The 26,971-nt window shown below is 42.1% G+C and overlaps 1 non-coding gene across 1 annotated transcript; it reads left to right on the forward strand.

The window, feature by feature from the left end:
* The first annotated feature begins 22,806 nt into the window (after positions 1-22,806).
* Positions 22,807-22,880, forward strand: Trnat-ugu (transfer RNA threonine (anticodon UGU)). Its single transcript has one exon. It is a non-coding gene; the product is annotated as a tRNA-Thr (tRNA).
* Positions 22,881-26,971: the final 4,091 nt, after the last annotated feature.

Here is a 26,971-nt window from a genome sequence, read left to right on the forward strand (position 1 = left end):
CAAGTTGATATTTCGTCATCAAGGAACCGAAAGGCAGATGAAATATTAGCGTATCTGCTAGGTGAGTCAAGGGAATGTGTAGCGTCGTATACGTTCGAGTGTGCGGGCAATGTACGTGAGTAGTACAATGGTGACGATACGTGCTTTAAAAAAGTGATACTGAAAAAGGTATCGAGCCGTGTAGTTAATCGTCCGTGTCGGACAGGCACCCAGTCACCAGCGAAACGTAGTGAAAGGCAGTGGTTGCCCAAGGAGCGGATAGTACCAGGGCTATTCGGAAAGTATGTTCCGATGGGTCGCGAAATAGAAACGACTCTGAAAAACCGATGAAGGTTTTCACAGATGTGTTGGGCAGTGTATCTAGTATATCCGTCCATCGAGTCAGGTCGCTCTTTTCAGTTCTGAGTTCACAGTGAGCACGTGAAGATGCATAGGGAATAGTGTCTCCCGCCCAGTACCAAGGCCTGGTGAGACATTTGGCCTGACGTCATGCAGCCTACATAACAACTGCCATGCGGTTCCTTCTTCATGATAATTCTCGGCCGCACTCTGCAGAGCAATGAAGATGCGCCTGCAACGTTTTCGATGGAAAGTGTCTGACCACCAACAATACAGCCTGCAACAGGCTGCCGCTGAGTTTCATATCCACTCACATGAACCGCTGCTTTTGAAGACAAAGTTTTGGCACTGTCAACGAGATGTAGACCAGAGCAGAGTATTAGCGGGAAGCATAGGTGGCTGCCTTCTATGACGAAAGTATTGGAAAGTTGGCACAAGGCTACGACAAATGTCTAAGTCGGAGCGGTGACTTTATAGAGAAGTAGCTGGAAGGTGTAGCTAATTAATGCAAATGAACCATTTTTAATTTTACCAGTGGTTTCTATTTCGCGATCGATCGTAAGTAACTTACTTTCCGAATAGCCCTTGTATATATAATTACATACATGGAAGATCATCCACAGCATAGCAAAAACCAGTTATGAACAGATTTCGAATAATTCCGCAGCAATACGACTCTGGATTGTGTAAGGACAACTATGGATTTTCAAGAGAGGATCTGTCGCGCTTGTTACAAAAACTGATGTCTGCACGTTTCAAGGATACTCGATTAACAGGACGTGTATGATAGTGGCCTATCGCATTATGGACATCAGATCACGCTCGACATAGATTATTGATGTCAAGGGAAGCTGCGTATAGTTGTCTAACTTCAAACAGTGCTACAGAACTGGAAGACTTAGGATAACGAAATTTCAAACGGAGCGACAACTTGATTATGCACAGAAAACTCCGGAATCGGTCTTAATAGTTGTAGAAAAGAAATTTACCAATTGTTCAGTAAGGAATTTGTTTTCAATTCTGACCAATCGGGATTTGAAAAGGAAATGCATATGAAAGGAGCCCTGGAAATTAGAGGTACACTATGCGATCAAAATTATACCGACGCCTGGCTGAAAATGACTAACAAGTTGTTGGCGCCCTCCATCGGTAATGCTGGAATTCAGTATGGTTTTGTCCGTCTATTACAGGGATGTTATTGTCGTGTAGCCACTCCGCCACATGTTGTGCATTATGAACAGGTGCTTGATCGTGTTGAAAGATGCAGTCACAATTCCGGAATTACTCTTCGACAGTGGGAGGCAAGAAGGTGCTTAAAACGTCAATCTAGGCCTATGCTGTGATAGTGCCAAGCAAAATAACAGGGAGTGCTAGCCCCCTCCATGAAAAACACGACCACATCATAACAGCACCGCCTCAGAATTTTACTGTTGGAAGTACACACTCGCCATACCCACACCCTGCCATCGGATCGTCACATCGTGTACCGTGATTCGTCACGCTACACAACGTTTTTCCACTGTTCAATCGTCCACTGTTTACTCTCCTCACACCAAGCGAGGCGTCGTTTGGCATTTACCGGCGTGATGTGTGGCTTATGAGCACCCGCTCGACCATGAAATCCACCTTTTCTCACCTCCCGCCTAACTGTCATAGTACTTGCAGTAGATCCTGATGCAGTCTAGGATTCCTGTCTGATGGTCTGGATAGATGTCTGCCTTTCCAACGGTCTCTGTCAGTCAAAATACGACTTCGGCCTGTACGCTTTTTTGCTGTACATGTCCGTTCACTTTTCCACTTTACTGTTACATCGGAAACAGTGGACCTTGATATGTTTAGGAGTGTGGAAATCTCGCTTACAGACGTATGACACAAGTGACACCCAATGACTTGACCACGTTTGAAGTCTGTGAAGTCTGTGGAGCGACCCTTTCTGCTCTCTCACGATCTCTGACTACTGAGGTCGCTGGTACGGACTACCTGGCAGCACAATGCACCTAATATGAAGAACGTATGTTTTGGTGTGTGTCCGGATACTTACTTGTAACACGATCAACTAACATCAGCGACTTGACGCATTCACACAATTATGCCGACTGTAATCTGTATGGTATATTACCTAAAAAGTTATATATTGCGGTCTGGCCCCTGCGATTTATTCTCGTGTCTGTGATCTTGCAATGGCGGTAGAGAATATTTACGTCACAGCAAGCAAGAATGGGAAAATGGGCATAAGAGAGCTACAATTATGATATGAGCACAGCTTTTGGTCAATAGCTGGTCATAATAACTTGCTTCTGATTGATTCGTGGAGTGCGTGTAAGTGTCAGATTCCTTTAGAGGAAACTATCCCTCCTGCAAAGTGTGTGAAATTGTAGTTAATACCACATCGAACGACTGGACATACTCAACTTATGGATTTCTGTTTTTAGTGTCTATAAAACACTATCACACTACCTGCAGCTACTCCTTAGACGATAGCCAATTTCACTGTACGTTCCACGACAGAATGTTTTGCATTCGGTTGCAGGCCACCACGTTCCATTAGTTCTCATTACCCCGTTATACCATTATCAGTCTACATACAGTCCTTACAAGGGGATACCTAACAGAACGTCTCACGGTATGTAACCCCCAATGGGTTCGTCTGACCTTGCTGGTGTGAACCTTTGTGATCGTTGTGGCTCGCCATTTTTCATTCGGTGTTCATGGTGCAAGTTAATGGTTTGTTTTGAACATTTGTTGAATGTTGGTGATGTCCATTTTGGGAAGTGCAATACATACATTCCGTAGATGGTTGATCTCTGAACCTTCCGGACACTCATTTTCTGTCGTCATCCTGATTCACATAATGAGTCTTAAGCATCTAATATTTTTCCTGCATAATTGATAATACAACACTTCCGATGACCATTACTAAAGATAGAACTTGTGACCTTGCATTTAAGGGATTCTTTGTGAGATACTAACATAGATGTGAATTTCTCACGGAAATGAATGCGACAAATCTGCTCTTAAACGATCCAATATGGTCTTAAAACATTCTACTGTACAAACACTCTTTCTCCAGGAACTTGTTCAGCTTTCTATAGAGTGAGTTCGGTATCTTCTCACCGTTCCATCTGGATACCAAAAACAAATGTCTGTTAGGAACTTTTTCCTGTATATACAACTCATTTTCCGGGATCTGCATCATAGAACAAATACATGTCAGCAAGTTTTCCCTCTGTGAACCATAGACGTTGCCGCGGGAAGGGTTTCTTGCGTGCTTCAACGACGCGGGTAGTCGTATCGTAGGTCCAACCTCTTCGGACGGGTACCTGTCGGAGAGACCAGTCTGACGTGCAGTTCTTAATGAGAGGCAACAGCTTTTTTAATAGTTACAGAAGTAAAAGCCGCGATAACTGCCTGATCTGGCCTGGCGAAACAAACAAATGGCGTTCCTTATTTGGTACAGCGACGTGGCGGGTAAACAAGGGGAAACTTCAGCTGTTATATTACTCGAGGCCACGAAGGTCTACTCCAAGCGTTAATGATGCTGAAACCCTGCTGGCTAAGGTAATCTGATTGTAAAATAGACCTCCAATAGGATATTTGGACGGAACAGGTCGAGAATTCGAAAGAGCAAATTTGCCGTTACCTAATTTTGGGATCTAGATATTCCATATTCTGACGCAGTAAGTAACTCGGATAATTTAAGAAGATGAATGCGTCTGTTAGGTAAGAGGCAATTAGGGAAGTGCGACAGCAGAAAATCCAGGACTTCTGATCAGTGCACTACAAACAGCCAGATGAATTTAAAGTGGGGTTCTGTCGAGTGAAACATGTCAGCAAAGGAGTGTTGCAACCGATTTGATGCTGCTCCAAAATTTTAATTGTCTACATGGCTTAAAACAGATGTAATGTAGTAATAAGTTTAATACTGAATATGGAAACACAACAACATACTGAAGACATTATCGTAGGGCCTGGTAGATAAAGTCAGGATCCTTTAACAAGTATACAGGATGATAAAAACAATATTCCAAGTTGGGAAGATCGCATTATCAAACAAAACAAGCAAACAATTCCATTTGACTTGGGCCGAAAAACGCATACCTTAAGAGCTACGAACATTTGTTCAGTAGAAGAGACGTACTTCACAGTAGCGAGGATGAACAACAGCTCATAGCTATTGAGGTATACCTGATGTAATTAGACTATAATCCTTCACTATTTTACCTTTGTTAACGTCTATCTTTCAGTCTCTAAGACATTTTTCATTCTCTTCAATTGATTTTCCAAGTCATTCGCCATCACTAACAGAATTACACAGTCGTCGCCTCCCCTTAACGTTCCTATTTTATCTATTTGGCTTTAACTCTATCTCCATATTTTTCTTTGGTTTCCTTTGTTGCTTTACTGTGCGTTGCTAAACATCCACATTGAATAACACAGTGGTTAAGCTACAACTCCTTTCTCGACTCTTACCTTCCTTTCATGTCCTTCGACTCATGGCAGCTGCCTGGTTTTTGTTCAGATTGTAAACAATCTTTTGGCCATTGTGTTTTGTCCTAAGTAATCTCGAAATTTCGGAAGTGTATTCTAGTTAACACTGTCAAAAACATTCTCTAAATATAGGTTTACTTGTGTCCAGAACATGGTCTAGGATATGCAGTAGGTTCATCACTAACTCGCATGTTCTTGCATCACTCCGGATTGCTTGTACAATGTTTCTCATTATTGTGTAAATAATTCGTGATAATTTCAGTTACAACTTCAGAGTTGAGAGGCCGTGGTGGATGTGTAAAACGATTCATTGATATTTCATCCATATTTGCGGTAGCCACCTTCGGAAATAAATCAGCAGCTGCATTATGATGCACGCTTCTGTAGAGAAGAGATAGAAATTTATAATCGTTGGATAATTTTAACAGAAAAGAAGCGAGAGTTAAGCAAAATAACATACAGGTGCTGACTTTCCACTAAGAGAATATCGATGGCTGACATCTGATTGAGAACGACGTCAGGAGGTAGATGGAATCATGCGTCAAGCATGAGGGTGCCATCTACATCGCTCTTGATACTTCTGATAATGTAGTTGCCGGTGTATGTGTGATGCCTTCCGTAAATGAGGACGAAACTTCGGTGAATAGTTTTTACTTCGATCACGGCCCGATAGCGAGGAACTTTAACTGATGTTTACACTACTCTCTACAGCTTACATTGTATAGTTTGTGTCAGCATTTTGCAACGATGACATATTGCACTAATGGATCGGTAATACACGTCCGTACTTGTCTTCTTTGGGATTGGAATTATCACATTAGTCTTGCAGTCTGAGGATATTACAGCTGTGTGATCTATATTGCCGCTGTTGTGGCCGAGCGGTTCTAGGCGCTTCAGTTTGGAACCGCGTGACCACTACGGTCGCAGGTTCGAATCCTGCCACGGGCGTGGATGTGTGTGATGTTCTTAGGTTAGTTAGGTTTAAGTAGTTCTAAGTTCTAGTGGACTGATGACCTCAGATGTTAAGTCCCATAGTGCTCAGAGCCATTTGGACCATTTTTTAAATCTATATTACACATCAGGGAGAAAGCTTTTGTTTTGGCTGAACCTTCTGATGCCTGCACATAAATTCCACCCATGCAAAATTCTTTAATGATCCTTAAAACATATGGTAAGAGAGATGAAATTGTGCTTCTCGAAAAAGTTACCAGCCAACTTTCTCTCTTCCAGTCCATGTTGTTCCGTCATGTTTACTCCTCTTCCTTTTTCGATCATCGAGTTGCAGCTCCACATCACATATATGCGTCTCTTGCCGAAATGAATCATTCATTTTATCTGGTCACAAATTTACTTAATCTCCTCAGCGTCCACGAAGCTTGTAGGCATACACGAGGTGTTAAAATGTATTCCATATTTTGAGAGCTGGTAGAACGGCCCAAAAAAAAGACAAAAATGTCCAGGAAATGTGGGGTATTAAATTAGGAGATGAGACACACAAAGTAGACGAGCTTGGAAACACGGTAAGTTGTGAAGGCAGAAGTAGAGGCGATAGAAAACACGGACTTAATTGTCAGAAAACCGAAACCTAAAAAGAGGAATATTTTAACTTATAAAGTGAAACTGCGTTGTTTGGAAGTCTTCCTATAATTATATTTCTGGAGTGCAGCCTTGAAGTGAAACATGATGAATAAAGCGTACAGAATTAGAGATTTTGAAATGTCTAGCTATGGAGAACGCTAAAGATTAAATGGATAGATCGTATAACGAATGACGAAATTTGTGCCACAATTTGACTAAACGAAGAAATCAGTTGATATGCTTCAAGGAGCCTTTATTTTGGTAATAGAGAGTATTTGTTTGGTAAGGGGGATGATGTGGGTGAAGAGAGGGGAGGGGGGGGGGGATAGAATTTACAGTCTAAGCACAAAGCTTGACTACAAACAAGTTCTAGTTAACTTAAATTGCAAGAGTTATGCAAAGATGAAGAGACGGAAAGGATAGATTGGTATATGGAGACTCATTAAATTAATCTTCGGTTGAACAACAACAAGGAATGTACGTTTTCAACATTTTGTTTAAGTTATGCATGTCAGTTGTGTGCACGAAACAAAGTGGTGTACTCAAAATTATTGGCTCCTAATCCTTTAGGGGGTTTAACCCGCTGTTCATGTCTATATGTGCGTTTCCATCACCGACTTTAAATAGCTTGAATTTACGGCGATACTGGATTTCCTGCCTCTAATAAACCTCACAAGCCCATAACGATGTATCAAACCTATTGCTATTGCTAATCCCATGTAGATTCCTAAAATGTACAGTCCCACGTGATTCTTCGGACCTTTTGCGAGGTTTTGGGGGTGACTGCACACTCGTCGCTTTAGAAAGCTACCGTGCTGGGCTGCTGGTTCCGGACGCTCCACAGGGAATGCCGCTGCCGCCAAATGACAAGGTATAGGGCCGTACACGAGTAGGGAGCCACGTGCCAAAGCCAGCTTTCATACGCGGAACGTTGTTATGTTCAGACACCATAGAGGGCGCACACAACACTAACTACATTGTACATCCACCTTACGTCAACCAAGTAGTTCCCAAGTGGATGTCAAACTCCCAGCCGCGGGTAGAATCGGACACATGGCTTCCATCAGATTAACTGTATCAACAATTAATTCGACAGTATCAACAATGTGCCTCAAATGGCATCAGGACACACCTAAGACCCCAGTTGGACAGTCTACTAGTTACGTTAGTCATCGTTCACTGGATTCAGGATCAGATCAGTGTTCAAAGATAGATCTTGGTGCGTATTGTTTCATATCGCACAGACAGCTTTAGACAATGAGTCGTGGTTATCGCGCGACAGATGCTCTCTGCTCCAGTTGCTAAGTGCAAGCAGGTAGGCTATGGCAGAAAAATGTCAGCATCTTAAGGCCTAGGAAATTATCATGTCGATAAAATATGTTTTGGAAACAAAACTGTAGTTCAAAAATGATTCAAATGGCTCTGAGCACTATGGGACTCAATCTCTGAGGTCATCAGTCCCCTACAACGTAGAACTACTTAAACCTAACTAACCTAAGGGCATCACACACATCCATGCCCGAGGCAAGATCCGAACCTGCCACCGTAGCGATCGCGCGGTTCCAGACTGTAGCGCCTAGAACCGCTCGGCGACCCCGGCCGGCAAAACTGTAGTTATTGTGATTGCTACGCCTGAAATTATCTCAATTTTTTTTATTAATGTGAATAATGTTGTGAATCGTATAATTAAATTTTTCCTGAGACATTTAAGTGTCGTCTTTTTTTCAGCTTAGTATGTTATCGTTGATGCTGTGGAATGAAAGTCAGATATTAAATAAATATTGTTTTCAGAATGAGATTTTCAATCTGCAGCGGAGTGCGCGCTGATATGAAACTTCCTGGCAGATTAAAACTGTGTGCCCGACCGAGACTCGAACTCGGGATCTTTGCCTTTCGCGGGCAAGTGCTCTACCATCTGAGCTACCGAAGCACGACCCACGCCCGGTCCTCACAGCTTTACTTCTGCCAGTATCTCGTCTCCTACATTCCAAACTTTACAGAAGCTCTCCTGCGAACGTTGCAGAACTAGCACTCCTGAAAGAAAGGATACTGCGGAGACATGGCTTAGCCACAGCCAGGGGGATGTTTCCAGAATGAGATTTTCACACTGCAGCGGAGTGTGCGCTGATATGAAACTTCCTGGCAGATTAAAACTGTGTGCCCAACCGAGACTCGAACTCGGGACCTTTGCCTTTCGCGAGCAAGTGCTCTACCATTTGTTTGGAAGGTAGGAGACGAGATACTGGCAGAAGTAAAGCTGTGAGGACCGGGCGTGAGTCGTGCTTCGGTAACTCAGATGGTAGAGCACTTGCCCGCGAATGGCAAAGGTCCCGAGTTCGAGTCACGGTCGGGCACACAGTTTTAATCTGCCAGGAAGTTTCATATCAGCGCACACTCCGCTGCAGAGTGAATATCTCATTCTGGAAACATCCCCCAGGCTGTGGCTAAGCCATGTCTCCGCAGTATCCTTTCTTTCAGGAGTGCTAGTTCTGCAACGTTCTCAGGAGAGCTTCTGTAAAGTTTGGAATGTAGGAGACGAGATACTGGCAGAAGTAAAGCTGTGAGGACCGGGCGTGGGTCGTGCTTCTGTAGCTCAGATGGTAGAGCACTTGCCCGCGAAGGGCAAAGGTCCCGAGTTCGAGTCTCGGTCGGGCACACAGTTTTAATCTGCTAGGAAGTTTCAAATATTGTTTTATTCATTAATTGAGTACACGTTATCGTGAGAACCATGATTTTACAGGGAAAGTAAATTATACTTTCGGGGAAATTTTGTACCGCACAACCAAAAAGCTTATGGTACGGGAAAATCAGCCATTTTACGATAGTTCTGTTATTTAAAGATGGATGTATTCTGATATTTTTTAAGATTCTCAATTTGCTCATTTAATAAATTGTTCATGAAAACTATTAAGTTGTGATAGGTCAAATCAAACGACGCTTTATGGCGTGGTTTTATGTTGATTTCGCATTGGCTATGACGTTTATCAGGGAGTGAGAAGACAATACGTTCGGACGTATTTTGTAGGTTACAGAATTTCTTTGTGAAGTCTAAAGAGTCAGTTCGGAGCTCAGCCATAATCTATGTTCCGGTGCGGATATAAGGAGCTCTGGATAATATTGTAGAAAAATGATTACAATTAGACTGTGGAGAGCCGAAAGGTTCTTGCGAAAGCGTGAGAAAAACGAATACATGAAATTCCGATTTTAATACATAAACTGACATTTTAGTAACCAAAATCAGCGTGGCATTGTATACAAGCAATGGCTACAAACTGAATATTCGTAGAGGTCGAATTGTGTAATACCTGAGCGAGCATTGTCACAGATAAACCGTTAGGTTACATTTAGGTAACGATTTCGGTTGATTACCATAAGCTGGTTAAGATGATTGACAGTGATTGTGTGTGAGTGTTAAACCACGAACCTAATTTTAAGACCGGCTTAGCACTGTTTCTGTATTAAAAAAGGCCAGTATATCGAAGGTTTCACTAACAAACTACCTTTCATCTAATCGCTCATTTAAGTTGATACTGAAAATACCTGTTTAAGCCGTAGGATTCGAATTATTCTACTGGTTCTACTGCATCTTTTCCAGCAGAGGAAGTCACTCGTTTCTAAGATGGAAGCCGTGAGGACTGCAGAAGAAGGTATCACTTCAAGGTGAGTGAACGTTACTTCTGTGGGACGATCACACAACCACCGCGACGTTGCAGCCTGTGGAAGTGAACATTTAACAACATTGCCACGCATCATATCCTTACTTCAGTTGAGTATTGTGAATTCAGTTTAATAAAGTACTAGAAATTTTTTCTAATCAGTGTTACCATAATTTCTGCAGTAGGTTGTCTAAACCTGTCTCTCTCTCTGCGACGTGGCTATACAGTTGCTGCGTGCGAGTGAGCCACGTGAATAGCAGCAACTACTCTCGACGGCAGGAGGCTTCACTTCATGGCACGTTCATACAGGACGCCAAAAGTGTTTGGGGAATACAACATAAAACTGGTTTATATGTGACAAAAGTCGTTGGACACCAAACATCGTGTCGGACCTCCTGATGTACTGCAGAAACTCGACGTAGAGTGGACTCAACAAGTCTTTCGATATTTCCTGCAGAAACAATGTTCAATACTGCGTCTATAGCCGTCCATAATTTCGAAACTGTGGCCGGTGCAGGATTTTGTGCATCAACTGACCTCTAGATAACTCATAAATGTTCGACAGGATTCATGTCGGGCGATCTGGGTGGCCAAATCATTCGCTCGAATTGTTCACAATGTTCTTCAATAAAATCGCGAACCATTGTGGCTCGGTGACATGGCGCACTGTCATGCATAAAAATTTCATGGTTTTTTGGGAACGTGACGTCCATGAATCGGGACAAAGGATCTCCAAGTAGCCTAACACGATTATTTAGAGTCAATAACCAGTTCACATGGACCAGGTGACCCATCCCCTTCCATGTAAACACAGTCCAGACCGTTACGGAGCCACGACCAGCCTCCACAGTGCCTTGCTGGCAACTTAGATCCATGGCTTCATGGGGTCTGCGCCGTAGTCGAACCCTACCGCCAGCTCTTACCAACTGTAATTTGTACTCATCTGACCAGGCCACGGTTTTCCAGTTATCTATGGTCCAATCGATACAGTAACTAGCGCAGGAGCGGCGCTGCAGGTCGTATCGTGCTGTCAGCAGACACACTCGCGTCGGTCGTCTGCTGCCATTGCCAATTAACGCCACATTTCGCCCCACTGTCCTAATGGGTACGGTCGTCCCATGTCCCAGATTGATTTCTGCCGTTATTTCACGCAGTGTCCTTGTCTGTTAGCACAGAAAAGTGTACTCAGACGCCGCTGATGTTGGTAGTTAGGGAAAGGTCGCCGGTAGACCGTTGTCCTTCGTGAGTTGCAATTTCTGAAATATTCTCGGCACGCTGCTGACACTGTGGATCTCGGAATACTGAATTTTCCAACTATTTCCAAAACGGAACTGTCCCATGCGGCTAGCTCTAGCTATTGTTCTGCCGTTCAGAGCGTTTCAATTCTCGTCGTTCTGCCACAATCACGTCTGAAACATTTTCACAAGAAGTACATGATTGCAAATGACTGTTTCGCCAATGCACTGCCTTTTATATCTCGTGTACACGATACTACCGCTATCTGTATGTGTGTACATTGATATCCCGTCTTGTCACCTCACTGTATTTCGGAGTGCAGGAGATGGGCGTTATGGCGTACGACAAACGTAGGGAAAATTAAAGAAGAGTCTTTAATGAAAAAATGATGTCACGTACGCTTTGACAGTTCCCTTTTATAGAAATTTACAAGCTGGTTACTTTGATTTAGATAAAAAAGTTCCTTTTTTATTTTTTTATTTTTTATTTTATTTTTTTATTTTTTTAAACTGGAGCTTACTGCTTACGAGCAAAATTCTAAACTGATAGTAAAACAGAACTTATATTCTTAAGCAACTATCCTCGAGCCTTACTAGTTTCATTTACCTACATAATTCCATGCAAAGTTCTCCTCACGCGAGCAGAGCTGCAACTAGATCCTGAACTCCTCCAGCAGAGCGGATTCAGAATGCTGCGATCTTGTGCAAAATAATTTATTCATAGCCTACGGTTCGTGTGACGACATATGAAACTCAGACGGAGCCAAGTCCGGATTGTATGATGGGTGATCAAACACTTTCAATCCAGAAAGCTGAAGGAGTATAATCATTGCCCCTGCAATGCGCGGATTTTCATGGAAATTCATGAAGCACTGGTATGTAGGTGCACGAAATAGGGCGAAAACCTTCAACAGGCATCTGTACTTGGCTGGAGACACTGTTTTATAGCCATCTGTATATTGTCACTGTGCGTTCAGAAATGCAAAGGTTTTTGCGATCGATCGGAACCTAATCAGCTAATATCCTTCGGATATAACTGTCCTGTTACAGAAAAAATTTCCACAATTTTTTTCTTACGAAAAATTGTTGCAGGAATTTAAGTAATAGTAATACTTCATAAAATTGTCGATCTAATATTCTCATAATTGTGTCCTGAACTCGAGGAAGCAAGACCTGAGATGTTGATTTCGAGTTTTCCGGAACTTCTCCACTTGCAAGATTGTAAAATTTGGTCATCTGCGTATTCACAACCTCTGTGTGTTCATGGACATATGTATTCCATACATATATTTCCTGGCATACGGAGAAATTACAGAGTCCCAGCTTTAAAGGTTCTAATGCGTGTGGTGAACTTCGTTGAGAGAGACTGACTGCCTCGGTAATGCGCCTTCCGTGCTCCGACCTGAGCTCCGAGCACAAAACTGTTGCTGCCGCAGCCCCCCAGCGCCGGCGCCGGCGCCGGCTCAAAGCGGGGAGTTCGCTGAGCGAGGAGCCCTTTGAACAAGTTGGAGGGCCCACGAGCGCGCATCAGCCAACTTAGGTGGTGCCGCTCTAGGCCCGTGTTTGGCTGCGGCGCACAGAGGCTGCTTCGTTCCAGCAGCGTGAAAGCGTGGCGGGTCTCCGCAAAGTGCGCAGCCCGGTGGGACCGAAGCGAGGTGGAACACGGCGTGAATAGAGTCTCAGAGGTGGAGCAACTTGTTACGGGAGGAGAGCGAGGAGATCAGTCAGCAAATTGTACAGTGGAAGTTTTGATCTTCATATTCTGAAAATATCCGTACTCGTTACATTTCGTACCGTGAGCATACAAAGGTCATGAAGCACCTTGCGAGAACGAACGTTAAACAGTATGTTATAGTAGACGCTGCATTTCAAACAGAAAGTCTGAATCAGAGTAAAGGTAACATCGAGTGTAAGTCATTTTGACAGATGAGTTGGTATCCTAAATACTAAAATATTCACGCTTTAATACCCTGTAAGGGTGGAGCAACTGAAACGTATATTAATAATTGTGTTCGGGTCACTGAGTAGGGATCTGTACTGATATTTAAAACTTTTCTATGTCCGAACATGTATTACCAGAACGTCTAGAGAATGTACCTCTGAATTATGGACAACCGATATACTTGCAGTGCGTTGCGGTGTCAGCACATTTCAGTAATTATCCGAGAGCCACCAACGGGAATAGAAGGTTTGGTCGAGGTGGCCCGGTGGCCTCACCAGCCGTGTGGCCTATCCTTATGCGTGAGGATTTCTTCATCTGAGAGCACATGAAGCAACTGGTGCATGAAACCGTTATGGAAGCAGAAGACGAGTTCGTTGACGTTTATGCTCTGGAGTGTAGCCTAGTGATTGTACGTAGCACTAGTTGTAATAACATTTCTCATTACAGCACTGTCTTACGCAGTGCCCATGTTTGTACTTTGTGTCTGAATGCAAACAGATCTGAAAAAAAGGAGAAAATGTAACGTCATATGACTGTGTAAGTACGATACCGATGGCCCTCCTGCAGGAGAAACAGCATTAGTGGGGTATCTGCGTAAACGTCATACTAAAGTATGGAGTAGCCTTCCCAGTACCTTCACCAGCAACAGTCTGATGGATGTGACCTTTTAACATTAACTAAAATGAAATTATTATACTGGTTTGCGAGCGAATGAAACAATCGGGGAACTACAGCCGCTAGTTTTCATGAGAATTTGCAGCTTTGCTGCCTGACTTAATGATGATCGCATCTTTTAACCAAAATATTCTGGAGATCAAATACCTCTCCATCTGGATCTCCGGTCTGGTACTACTCGGATGGGTGGCGTCATAAAAAAAAGAAAAAAGAAACAAAAGCTCAGTATATAGAATGTTAAATTCCTTAACAGGATAGGTGACACAACTATTAAGGAAAAAGGATAAATGGGATATAGCAGATACTAGTGAAGTGGGGTTTGCAGTAAGAACAGGGTTCTGCTCCTGTGAATACAAAGTTATCGACGCAAAGTGAAGGAGAAGCTATGACAATGAGTCAGAAATTAGGAATGAAAGTGAGCTCTTATAAATGGAGTTATCAAGAGAGAACAGCCACCATAATAATACAAACTCCACAGTTAATGAACAGACTGAGATCCAATACATTAATCAGTTTGCTAAGGAATGTTTTGTGAATGTCTGGATTTCGATAGCAAGTAAAGGAAGAGGAGTAAAAATACCAGGAGAGCATGGACTGAATGTAATCGTTCCATTCAGTTTAGCACACATGAAAGACCGTTGGGTACATGGAAGAGAACTCAGATACCGCAAGATTTAGGATAAATTATAATAATGGCACAGAGGTTTATGAACCATGTTTTGAAACGCAAAACATTTCCAGGGGCAGATGAGATCTCTGACCCTAATACACAGGTACTGAAATGCAGACTAAAAGTGAAGAAATTGCAGAACGTTAAAAAAATGTGATGGTACCAGGCATAATAGCAAAATGTAGTGATTGTCGAGAGTTTTTGGCGACGATTTATTGAAACTCGGAGAAAGAATACAATATAAATAGAATGGGTAACATTGAAAAATAAAATACACTGAAAAAAGAAATCTTATGGGAAAATAAATAACACAGGGTTATGAAATTTCGGGAATACATTATTCTGGGTAAGATATTTAGTGATCAACACTGCAAGATCACAGGTTAATGTAAGCGAGAGATCAGCCACCGCAAATGTGAAATGCTAGTACATTCGTAGCCGGTATAACCGCCAAAATGTTGTGGTGTCCCCCACACGTTCTCTATTAAAGACGGATCTGGTGATCGAACAAGCCATGGCAATGTTTCAAAATTCTGCAGAGCATGTTGGGTTACGACAGCGGTATTGGGAGACTGTTGTCCTGTTGGAAAACACTGACTAGAATGCTGTTCTTGAACGGCACCACAACATGTCCGATTACCAGAGTGACGGACAAAATTGCGGTCAGTGTGCGTGGGATAACCACGAGGATATTGCTGCTGCTCCTGCTGCTGTCATCCGACATCGCATCCCAGACCATATGTTGTCCGGGTGTGTGTTCAGTGTGTGCAGACAGGGTTGTTGCAAGCCCTCGAATCGCCCCCTTCTAACCAACAAATGGCCGTCACTGGCACAGAGCCAGAGCCAAATTTCATCAGAAGAAACAACAGACTTCATCGCTCCACTCAAATGTGCTCTCACTTGACACCACGCAAGTCGCAAAGGGCGGTTGTCTCGTATCAATGGAATGCACGCGGCATGGTGACTGTCTCGGAACTAATCGATTAGTAACTGCTGCTCAAATGGCTGCTTTCAGATGCAGTACGATGCTCCAGAGCCGCACGCCGAACACGATGGTCTTCCCTCTCCGTAGCCCGGCCTCCTTGTAACCGTACATTCTCGTGGCCACGACTGCCAGCAGTCATGCGCAGTGGATACGTTCCTGCCATGTGTTTTGGTAATATAGCAGAAGGGGCGTGCAGCTCCGCGTAGCCATATTACACGATCTTCTCTAAACTCAATGAGATGTTGATAACTGCGTCTTTGTCACATTAAAGACGTTCTTTATTGACATCAAGTCACAACGTCCAGTTTCGAAGGTAACTAGCGCCTACGACCGTTATAGCTTGTATTTAAAGCAAGCCTGATTGGCGTCCTCATAGTGGGGCACTAGCGCCACTCTTATGCGACTGCACGAAAATTTAATGGACATCATCTTTCAAATATACAAACACGCCTGACAATTTTCGTCCACGTCGCACAATTCCATCTTTGTGTTAAGATTTTCCCCGTCTTTGTATTAAAGGCAGGAGATGATTAAATACACCCAGTCTACATCCCTGAAAAAGACGTGAGATAGTGATATTAACCAGAAAAAGGGGTTACAGACGTAAAAAAATGGGACGCAGTGGAGCCCTAAAACGCCTACGCAGGAATGACTAGAGGAGAGTGGGCAAGATGTAGCAGTGTGCATGTCTATGGGAGCAATAGGTGCCCGGTATAGGAAAGTTACAAATTCGTTTGGAGAAAAGAGATGCACCTGTGTAAGCACCAAGAGCACTGATGAACTGTTGTACCCCGAGATATATAGAAGAGGAGACGAACTCTCTGTTATAGAACGAGAAGCTGAAGTACATTAAATGAAATGGGAAATACCTGTATCGAAACATAGCACCTGGAGCAGACGACTATCACTCAGCATTGTAAAAATAGAAACAGGGGGTAGACGACTTTCCCTCAGCATTATTGTGAACCTTGGGAGACGATGCAGTTATAACATTGTGTCACCAAGTATCCAAGATAATGAAATAGCTGAAGTAACATCAGATTTAGAGAAGAATTGAATCTCAGTTTCAAAGAATGCATGTGCTGGGCGGTATGAATATCAGAGAACATGAAGTTTAATAAGTCGCGTTCGCTAAATATTGAAATGTATTATTTATAGAAGAATGGAGAGACTGTTTGAAGCCGATCTCATGGAAGACGTATAGCGTTTATAGATTTACAGAGCGCTTTTGTGCATGCTCACTTTGAAATTATGAACGTATCAGGAATTACATACAGCGATAGGTTAGTCATAACTTGTACAGGAACAAGTTCTACGAATCTAAGAGAAGTGCTGTTATAAGAGTCGAAGGGCATGAAAGGAAAGTGGCAGTTGAGAGGGGAGTGCGGCAAGGCTGTAGCTTCTTCCCGATGTTATTCCGTCCGTACATTATCAAACAATAGAGGAAACCAAGGATAAATGAGAGGAGAACTTTAAGATTTACCAATGACGTTCTAATTCTGATAGAATCGGCAAAGAACTTGGAAGGTAAGTCTGAAGAATGCTGTAAAACGAACATAAAGAAATAAAAAGAAGGTTAAACATGAACATCACGGAAAGAAAAACAAAGTTGATGGAAGGTAATAAAATTATTCGAACGGTGCTGAATCAACTGCGTTAGAAAATAAGACACTCAAAGTTAGATGAGTTTTGTTATTTGAAAAGCAATATGATTCACGCCAGGTCAAGCAGAGAGGATATGAAATGCAGTCCGACAGCAGCAAGTAAAGAATATCTCCAGAGGAGAGATATGTTTACATAAAATATAAATGTAGGTGTTATTAAATGTTTTATCAAGTTGTTTGTCTGGAGTGTAACGTTACACGATGGCGAAACGCGGTGGACAAGCCGTTCAGGCCTGAAGAGAAGAGACGCATTTGAAATGTGGCACAACGGAATAATGCTGAAGATTAAACATATATATCAGTAATTAAGGCAAACGTAAGTCATCGAATTGCGAGAAGAAACACTTATGGCTCAACTTTAGAGAGAGAAGGCATTAGTGTGGGCTTAGCTATGGGAAGTCATCTCATTGGGATCATTGCAGAAGTTTTCATTAACTACCTTGAAAATAAACTTCTCAACAAGATATCATGAACGGAAATAGATGCACTTTCAGAACGCATAACTAAATACAAAAGTAGACAGACGGACATGGGTACTCACCACAGCACAGAAAAACTTAAGTATTTATCGATACCATATTTAGGAGTCATCTGAGACAAAATATTCGAGTTGTGTAAAAATAAAGACATCAAGATCACTTTTGAAACTAACAACAACTTAAGAAATGAACTAATCCATGACATCGTACAACCTACAGATAGACTGAGCAAGCCAGAAATTTATAAAAACACATGCAGTCACTGCAACAAATGCTATATAGCCCAAACACGAACAAACTTTAAAACCCCTCTTAAGAACACATTGACTGTTTCAGACTGGATGAAAATAATTAAGTCAGCTATAGCAAAACATACAAATGAAACAGGACACAATGTGGCTATAGACAAAGACCTCAAAGTACAGCATACTTTGAAAACTTCGGGAAAATAGACGTCTTGGAAGAAGTGGAAATATTCACCCACGGCCTTAAATCGAAGAAGATCCTAAATGAAGTGACAAAGTTCAAAAATCGCTCCCTTACGAATTTCAACTCAGTGCCCTTAAAATATTAAACACATGACATTAACCATACATTGTGTCCCATTTATCTTGACCATCCTAAATCACTAGAATGAGATTTTCACTGTGCAGCGGAATGTGCGCTGATATGAAACTTCCTGACAGATTAAAACTGTGTGACCGAACGAGACTCGAACTCGGGACCTTTGCCTTCCGCGGGCAAGTGCTCTAGAAGAAATATGGCTCTGAGCACTATGGAACTTAACATCTGTGGTCATAAGTCCCGTAGAACTTAGAACTACTTAAACCTGACTAACCTAAGGACATCACACACATCCATGCCCGAGGCAGGATTCGAACCTGCGACCGTAGCAGTCGCGAGTGCTCTACCAACTGAGCTACCCAAGCACGTCTCACCACCCGTCCTCACAGCTTCAATTCTGCCAGTACCTCGCCACCTACCTTCCAAACTTCACAGAAGCTCTTCTGCGAACCTTGCAGAACGAGCACTCCTGGAAGAGAGGATATTGTGGAGGTCCCGAGTTCGAGTCTCGGTCCGGCACACAGTTTTAATCTGTCAGGAAGTTTCATCCTAAATAACTGTTTGTCCACATGCAAATTGCAGAATGTTTCAAGCAAAGGTTGTTTAGCCTTCAGGGGGACATCAGTCAGCATTATTTCTTTCGTTGTAGCATTGTCTTTTTTTACAAAGACATGAACAGCGGTATGACTTTTTTAAATGATACTGTATATATTTTATTCGGTAATTCATTTCCTATCCTAAAGACTTATTCAAAAATGTATCACAGTGTACCATTCACTGAAACACTACGTTATTGATTACATAACACAACATTGACGTTGACGCTCACAACGCTTAGTGTAGATACTCGTGGTAATCGAACACATCCACTTGCTGACGTTGACAGAGGATAAACTCAAACGTAAGTAGAATGCGACCTCGTCTTCCCATCGTCAGTTGCTGAGTTGTGTGAGTAGAATGTACACTGACAACGAGAAGGTAGAAATGCTACTCATCTATGGTGAATGTAAGTTAGCAGAACAGTAATTGCAAGACTGTTTTCTTATGTACGGGTACATTTAGTACAGTAGTTTAGTCTTTTAAATACTACAGTGTAGAATAGGCATACAGTAAAGGCTGTCCTTCCTACAAACTGCATCGACGTAATACTTCTTTTAATGTTATTGTTGTTGAAGGTAGGATAAATGCTACGCAGACAGCGGAACTGTATAGAGAGCGATATCCTGACAAGAACCCACCTACCCGACGGATGTTTTCTCGTCTTGTTGCGACGCTTCAGGAAACGGGAAGTTTCAACCCACGACAACGCAGCCGTAGTAGGTCTCGCACAGACGAAGTTGCCGAAGTTACTGTTCTCGCTTCCGTTGCTAAGAATCTATATGTGAGCACACGACAGCTTGAACACGAGACTGGAATTCCTAAAATCAGTGTACATCTTATTCTTACATGTCGCCGGTTCCATCCTTACCATGTACACCTACATCAAGAATGGCATGGAAATGTTTTCCAGAATCGTGTACAGTTCTGTCAGTGGGCACAGCCGCAAATCCTTGCCAACCCGATCTTCTTCTCCTATGTTCTATTTACCGATGAATGTTCGTTCTCAAACAAAGGACCATGCATTATTGGTCTAGCGACAACCCAAGATGGTTTGGACAGGTGGAACATCAGCGTCAATGAAGACTTAACTTCTTGGTACTACAATTATTGACCGTTATTGCATCAATGGTAGTCTAAACGGCACAGCGTATGCCAACTTCTTCAAACGAATTCTTCCTTCTCTTCTGGATGAAGCGCCCCTATGAACCAGAATGCTTATGTGGTATCAACACGATGGATGTCCAGCACATAATGCCTTGCGTGCACGTCGTGTTCTGAACCGAAGGTATCCTGCCAGATGGATTGGTCGAGGAGGAACAGTTACTTGGCCTGCTAGGCCTCCTGATTTACATTCTCTGGAGTTTTTTCTTTTGGGATGCATTAAAGACGTTGTCTATCGAGATATCCCAACACCTCCAGAGGACATGCAGGAACGTATTGTGCTTGTTTGTAATTTTCTTCAGCAGGCAACACTGGAAGCAGTAAAGAATTCTTTCATTCAACGAGTCCACCAGTGTATCGATGTCCAGGGCCACCACTCTGAGCACCTTTGAACTATTTCTGGGCATTGGTACAGGAGAGTGAAAGTCAATTTTGTGTTATGTTTATACTTGGTTTTCATTTGTTTTCTGACAATTCCAGAAAGTGGACGAGTTTGTGATCGCGGCCTCAAAGTCGATGTTGTGTTATGTAATTAATAACGTAGTGTTTCAGTGAACGGTACACTGTGATACATTATTGAAAGGTCTCTAAGAGAGGAAATGAATTACGGAATAAACAATACAGGGTGCCATTTAAAAAAGTCATACCGCTGTTCATTTGGTTTAGAAAGTTGTAACAGTCACTCATTTCGTAATATATTACACCAACTAACAACAGTGATTCGACAGCAAGACCACACCAGGATCAACATACTGACAGTCAAAGCTAAAGTAGCCTTGCTTTGACCGCCATATTTTGCTTTACGCTGATGATTTGTTTTGTATGTCATGCTTTAATGACACCGTCGTGAAGTCTGAAGAATGGTGAAGTCCAGAAGTGCCATGAAAATAGCTATGTCTCAACACATCACAAGAAAACTGCCATGCCACAGGAGCAAAGTGAATGACTGTTTTATGTGATCAGAACACCAATACACAGAGACATCGCCTCTGACTAGATTATCATTCTCTCTCTTCACAGGACGATCAAAGAATTCATGCAAAGATGCTTTAATATATGTATAAACATGTGTTACATGTTTTTGTAATGCCATTATAGCCTGATGGTTAGGTATCGCCTTCAAACATGTCACTAAATAAATATTTTATTTAGGTATTTGTAACTGGTAATCTTTCCATACGTTTCAAACAGTCACGGTCCATTAATGGTCAGTACGGCTTCAAATTAAAAGATTGGTTAAAAGCAAAAATTTTGAGGCTTCAAAAAAATCACCAGTGAGGTTTTGATGGAAATGCTGGGACTACAAAAAATTGTACATGGAGACCATTGTTTCATTGCAGAAAGTAAATTCAAGTGAATGCGGGTGTCAGTATTTGCACAGAGATGAAGATGCTTGCTCATGATGAGCGTGGAGAGTTGCGTCAAGCATGTATTCGGACCTACCTCTGTCTGTACAGAATAACCTTCACTTCATACTCATTCTTCGTCTGAAGATATTGAAATATCCCTTTGGTCAGTAAAAGCAAACGAAAATCTCTCTTCCTAAACGGCTAGTCATCCAAACACAGGTGCAAGTTGGCTATCCAGCGGCTTCATTTTAAGTATTTCAGATAATTATTCGCAGAATTTAAAATTTTAAAATGCTGTCTTAATTTACTCAATAAGAATTGAAACAAATTAAATCAGCTATTTAAGCTAGAAACTGCGTATGTGTCTTCAGACAGCGTAAGTCGTGGCGCGAAAATTATCCACACTGTCCTCAACCAATATTTAAGAATAAAGATAACTAGTGACTCAAATTTTACACATGATTTAAAACCTTTTCTAAATTTAAGTTCACTTGTTTCACATGCTTAATGTCAAATATGCAATACACTGTCACACATGGAAGGACGCGTCTGACCTGTTTTATACAATGTGAGCCAGCTGCACCTACCAAACCGTTTTATTCAACCAGCACTGCGCCCATATCACGAACGTTATCCGTACTCACGACAGACACGTTATCAACGTTAGTTCCCAGTTACACGTTTGCCGACGTTTAGCGAAAGGTATCCTACTCTAAAAAGTACAAGTGAGCAATGATCATGAGTAACAGTATTTTTGGGAAAGATATACCTCTCTTCTGACAAAATCACACAAATGTCTCCAGTCTCCGTTTGTGTAACTAGCTCTATAGTCATGTAGGTTTTGGATGTCTCTTTAAGTGTATCCTGTTTGTATACGAACACAGCAACTTGTTCTCGAAAGAACAGTTACTGTTGATGACCGTGCATCTTTTCCCTGGAATAAATGATGACTAACTGAAAACCTCAGCTGCCGACAGGCATTGTTGATATACCTCGATGTGAACAGCTGAAAATGTGTTCTCCGACCGGGACTCGAACCCGGGATCTCCTGCTTACATGGCAGACGCTCTATCCATCAGAGCCACCGAGGACACAGATGAATAGCGCGATTGCAGGGATTATTCCCTGCACGCTTCCCGTAAGACTCACAGTCCCAACTGTCCACAATTCTACATATGTATTGTACCTTATAGACATTTGCCCAACCACTCATTACTCGCGCACGCTTTGGCGATTCCCGTAAGAATGCCCACAGGTTGCCCAAACTCTTACGGGAATCGCTAAAGCGTGCGCGAGTAATGAGTGGTTGGGCAAGTGTCTATAAGGTACAATACATATGTAGAATTGTGGACAGTTGGGAATGTGAATCTCACGGGAAGCGTGCAAGGGATAAGTCCCTGCAGTCGCGCTATTCATCTGTATCCTCGGTGGCTCAGATGGATAGAGCGTCTGCCATGTAAGCAGGAGATCCCGGGTTCGAGTCCCGGTCGGGGAACACATTTCCAGCTGCCCACATCGAGGTATATCAACAACACCTGTCGGCAGCTGAGGTTTTCAGTTAGTCATCGTTTATCCTGTTTGTGTTGTTGTGGTCTTCAGTCCAGGGACAGGTTTGTTGCAGCTCTCTATGTTACTTTATGCTGTGCAAGCCTCTTCATCTCTGAATAACTACTGCAATTTACATCCTTCTGAATCTGCTTAATGTATTCATCTCTGTCTCGCTCCACAATTTTTACGCTCCACGCTTCCCTCCAGTAGTAAATTGGTGATTCCTTCATGCCTCAGAAAATGTCCTACCAAATGATCCCTTCTTCTAGTCAAGTTGTGCCACAAATTTCTCTTTTCCCTAATTCTGTTCGGTACCTCCCCATTAGTTATGTGATTTACCCATCTAATCCTCATCATTCTTCTGTAGCACCCCTTTTCAAAAGTTCTTGACCACACTATTTATCGTCCGTGTTTCATTTCCATACATGGCTACACTCCACACAAATACTTTCAGAAACAACTTCCTGACATTTAAACCTATATTTGATGTTAGCAATTTTCTCTTCGTCAGAAACGCTTTCCTTGCCTTTGCCAGCCTACATTTTATATCCTCTCTACTTCGAACATAGTGTCTCACTTCCTAATCTAAATCCTTCAGCTTCACTTCATTTAATTCGTCTACTTTCCATTATCCTCGTTTTGCTATCGTTAATGTTCATCTTATATCCTCCTTTCAAGACAGTGTCCATTCCGCACAGCTGCTCTTCCAGGTCCTTTGCTGTGTCTGATAGAATTACAATGTCGTCGGCGAACCTCAAAGTTTTAATTTCTTCTCCATGGATTTTAACCCCTACTCCGAACTTTTCTTTTGTTTTCTTTAGTGCTTGCTCAATATACAGATTGAATAACATCGGGGATAGGCTACAACCCTGTCTCACTCCCTTTCCAACCACTGCTTCCCTTTCATGCCCTTCGGCTTCTATAGCTGCCATCTGGTTTCTGTACAAATTGTAAACAGCCTTTCCCTCCCTGTATTTTACCCCTGCCACCTGTAGAATTTGAAAGAGAGTATTCCAGTCACCATTGTCAAAAGCTTTCTCTAAGTCTACAAATGCAAGAAACGTAGGTTTGCCTTACCTTAATCTATCTTCTACGATAAGACGTAGGATCAGTATTGCCTCACGTGTTCCAACATTTCTACGGAATCCAAACTGATTTTTGCGGAGCTTCGCTTCTACAAGTTTTTCCATTCGTCTGTAAAGAATTCGTGTTAGTATTATGCAACCGTGACTTACTAAACTGATAGTTCATTATTTTTGAAACATGTCAGCACCTGCTTTCTTTGGGATTGGAATTACTATATTCTTCTTAAAGTCTGAGGGTATTTCGACTGTCTCATACATCTTGCTCACCAGATGGTATAGAGTTTTGTCAGGGCTAGCTCTCCCAAGGGAATCAATAGTTCTAATGGGATATTGTCTACTCCCGAGGCCTAGTTTCGACTTAGATCTTTCAGTTCTCTGTCTTCACGCAGTATCATATCTTCCATTTCATCTTCATCTACGTCCTCTTCCATTCCCATAATATTTTCCTCAAGTACATCGCCCTTATATACATCCTCTATATACAGCTTCCAACTTTCTGCTTTCCCTACTTTGCCTAGGACTAGTTTTTCATCTGTTCTCTTGATGTTCATAGAGGTTGTTCTCCAAAGGTCTCTCTAATTTTCGTGTAAGCAGTATCTGTCTTACCCCTAGTGATATATGCTTCTACATACTTACATTTGTTCTGCACCCATCCCTGCTTTACCAGTTCTGATACGTTTGCATTTCTTTTCACCTGATTTATATTTTCTTCTTTCGTCAGTTAAATTCAGTATCTCTGATGTTACCTAAGGATTTCTACTAGCTCTCGTCTTCTTTCTACTTGATACTCGGCTGCCTTCACTTCTTCTCTTAAAACTACTTATTCTTCTTCGACTGTATTTCTTTTCCCTGTTCTTGTCTATCGTTCCTAATGCTCTCTCTGAAACTCTCCCCAGCCTCTGGTTCTTTCAGTTTATTCAGATCCCATCTTATTAAATTCCTACCTTTTTGCAGTCTCTTCAGTTTTTATCTACAGTTTATAGCCAGTAAGTTGTGTCAGAGTCCACATCTACCATGGATATGTCTTACAATTTAAAACCTCGTTCCTAAATCTCTGTCTTACCATTATACAGCGTGAGACACTAGCTATTGCCACCAAAAACAACTCCGAAATTATGATAGGAGTTAAAAAGTTTGTGTGACAAAAGTTGCTTCGGACAACAGGGGCCATAATATGATGTTCGTTTTCTGTTGCTTGGTGGGGTCGCGTCACAGATATGAAGGCCAACTTTTTTAAATGGGATTTCATAGTTTGGTGCCTATTTTCTGAGAGCGTCCATCGAGATGAATCCAATGATGTGTAACAATAAAGTCTTTGAAGGTCAACGAAGGTCACAAAAGTGGCATGAACGTTCATTTACAGAAGGTGTTCGAAGTGATGAGCATTGGTATCAATGCAGTGCTGCAATCTCCTTATCATTGATTGAGTGACAGACCTCTCGCATATGTTCAAGTCTAGTTGCAACGTCTTTATGAACAATATCTTTGACGAATTCGCACAAGGAGAAATCCAGAGCGTCAAATCTGGAGAACTAGCCGGCCACGACATATCTCCTCCGCGTCCAATCCAACGGTTAGGGAATTGTCTCTGTAACTCATTTCTACCCATCAACGAAAAATGTGCCGGACACCCATCGTGTTGATACTACATTCTCTTCCTTGTTACTAAAGGTATTTCTTCCAGTAACAGACCTAATGTGTCTTGTAGGAATGTGGTCCACTTCCTACCATTAAGATTTCCTTTGATGGAATAGGGGCCTATAATTCTGTCCTGCAAAATCCCACACCATACATTCACCGAACACGGTTTTTGGCTGTCGCAGCCAACATGGATTTTCAGTTGCTTAATAATGCATGTTATGCAAATTAACATTTCCATGGTTCGTGAATGTAGTCCCGTCAGTAAACAAAATCAAATTATTAAATGTGTCATTCCTCTGAATCTGAAGTTGAGCACGTTGGCAGAATTCAATGCGACGCATATAATCCGTACCAGTTAATTCTTGGAGGAGACTGATATGGTAATGATGATATTTATGGCGATGCAGAACACGAACAACACTACTCTGGTTCATGCCAGATTACCTTGTGATTTGACTTGAACTAAGAGGAGGATCTCGAATCACAGTGGCAAGAGTACCAATTTCCGTTTCCTTGTTAGTGACTTTCCTTCGCCGGATATGTTTCCAATGCGTTAAACATCCAGTTGTTATCAATTTATCATACACATATTTAAACGTAAAACGTGTAGGATTAGTTCGTTGAGGGTATTTTTCAGCGTATAAGTATCCAGTTCTCACTGAATTTCGTTGGTATTTTCGGTAACTGAGAAGCATATCGATTTGTTCTTCGAAGGAAAACATCATTCACATTCGCTTGATTCGACGATACTAGTCTTACCGTTCCTATTAGTGTTTTATTGCGAAACCGTCGAATGTCGATTACATGTCAATGACACGTTACATGGATACGCCATATTCGGCGAATATTTACGTTTTGTACGATATACGAGAGAGAAATGTCAGAGCATGTGCTTCGATAAGTGCCGAAGTCATAAGGAACACCTCTCACTCCATGATAAGAAGCGTGAAGCACTGCATTGATATCAATGGTCATCACGTCGAACACCTAAATGGACGTTAGTGCCATCTTTTTGAGCTTCGCTGACATTCAAAGACTGTTACACATCATTGGATTCGTCGCCACAGCCGCTATCAGAAAATAAGTACCAAATTATAGAACCCCATTTAAAAAAAAAATTGTTTACCTTCATATCTCTGATGCGATCCCAACTAGCAACAAAAAACCAACGTCATATTATGTGCCCCGTTGTCCGATGCAACATTTACCCCACAAACTTTTCAGCTCCTATCATACATTCGGAGCTGTTCTTGGTGGCAATGGTTAGTGACTCACCCCGCATAATCTGTCAGAAACATTCCAGTATCTCCAG

The sequence above is a fragment of the Schistocerca serialis genome, chromosome 4 (assembly GCF_023864345.2).
Source record: "Schistocerca serialis cubense isolate TAMUIC-IGC-003099 chromosome 4, iqSchSeri2.2, whole genome shotgun sequence".
In the NCBI taxonomy this organism is placed as follows: Eukaryota; Metazoa; Arthropoda; class Insecta; order Orthoptera; family Acrididae; genus Schistocerca; species Schistocerca serialis.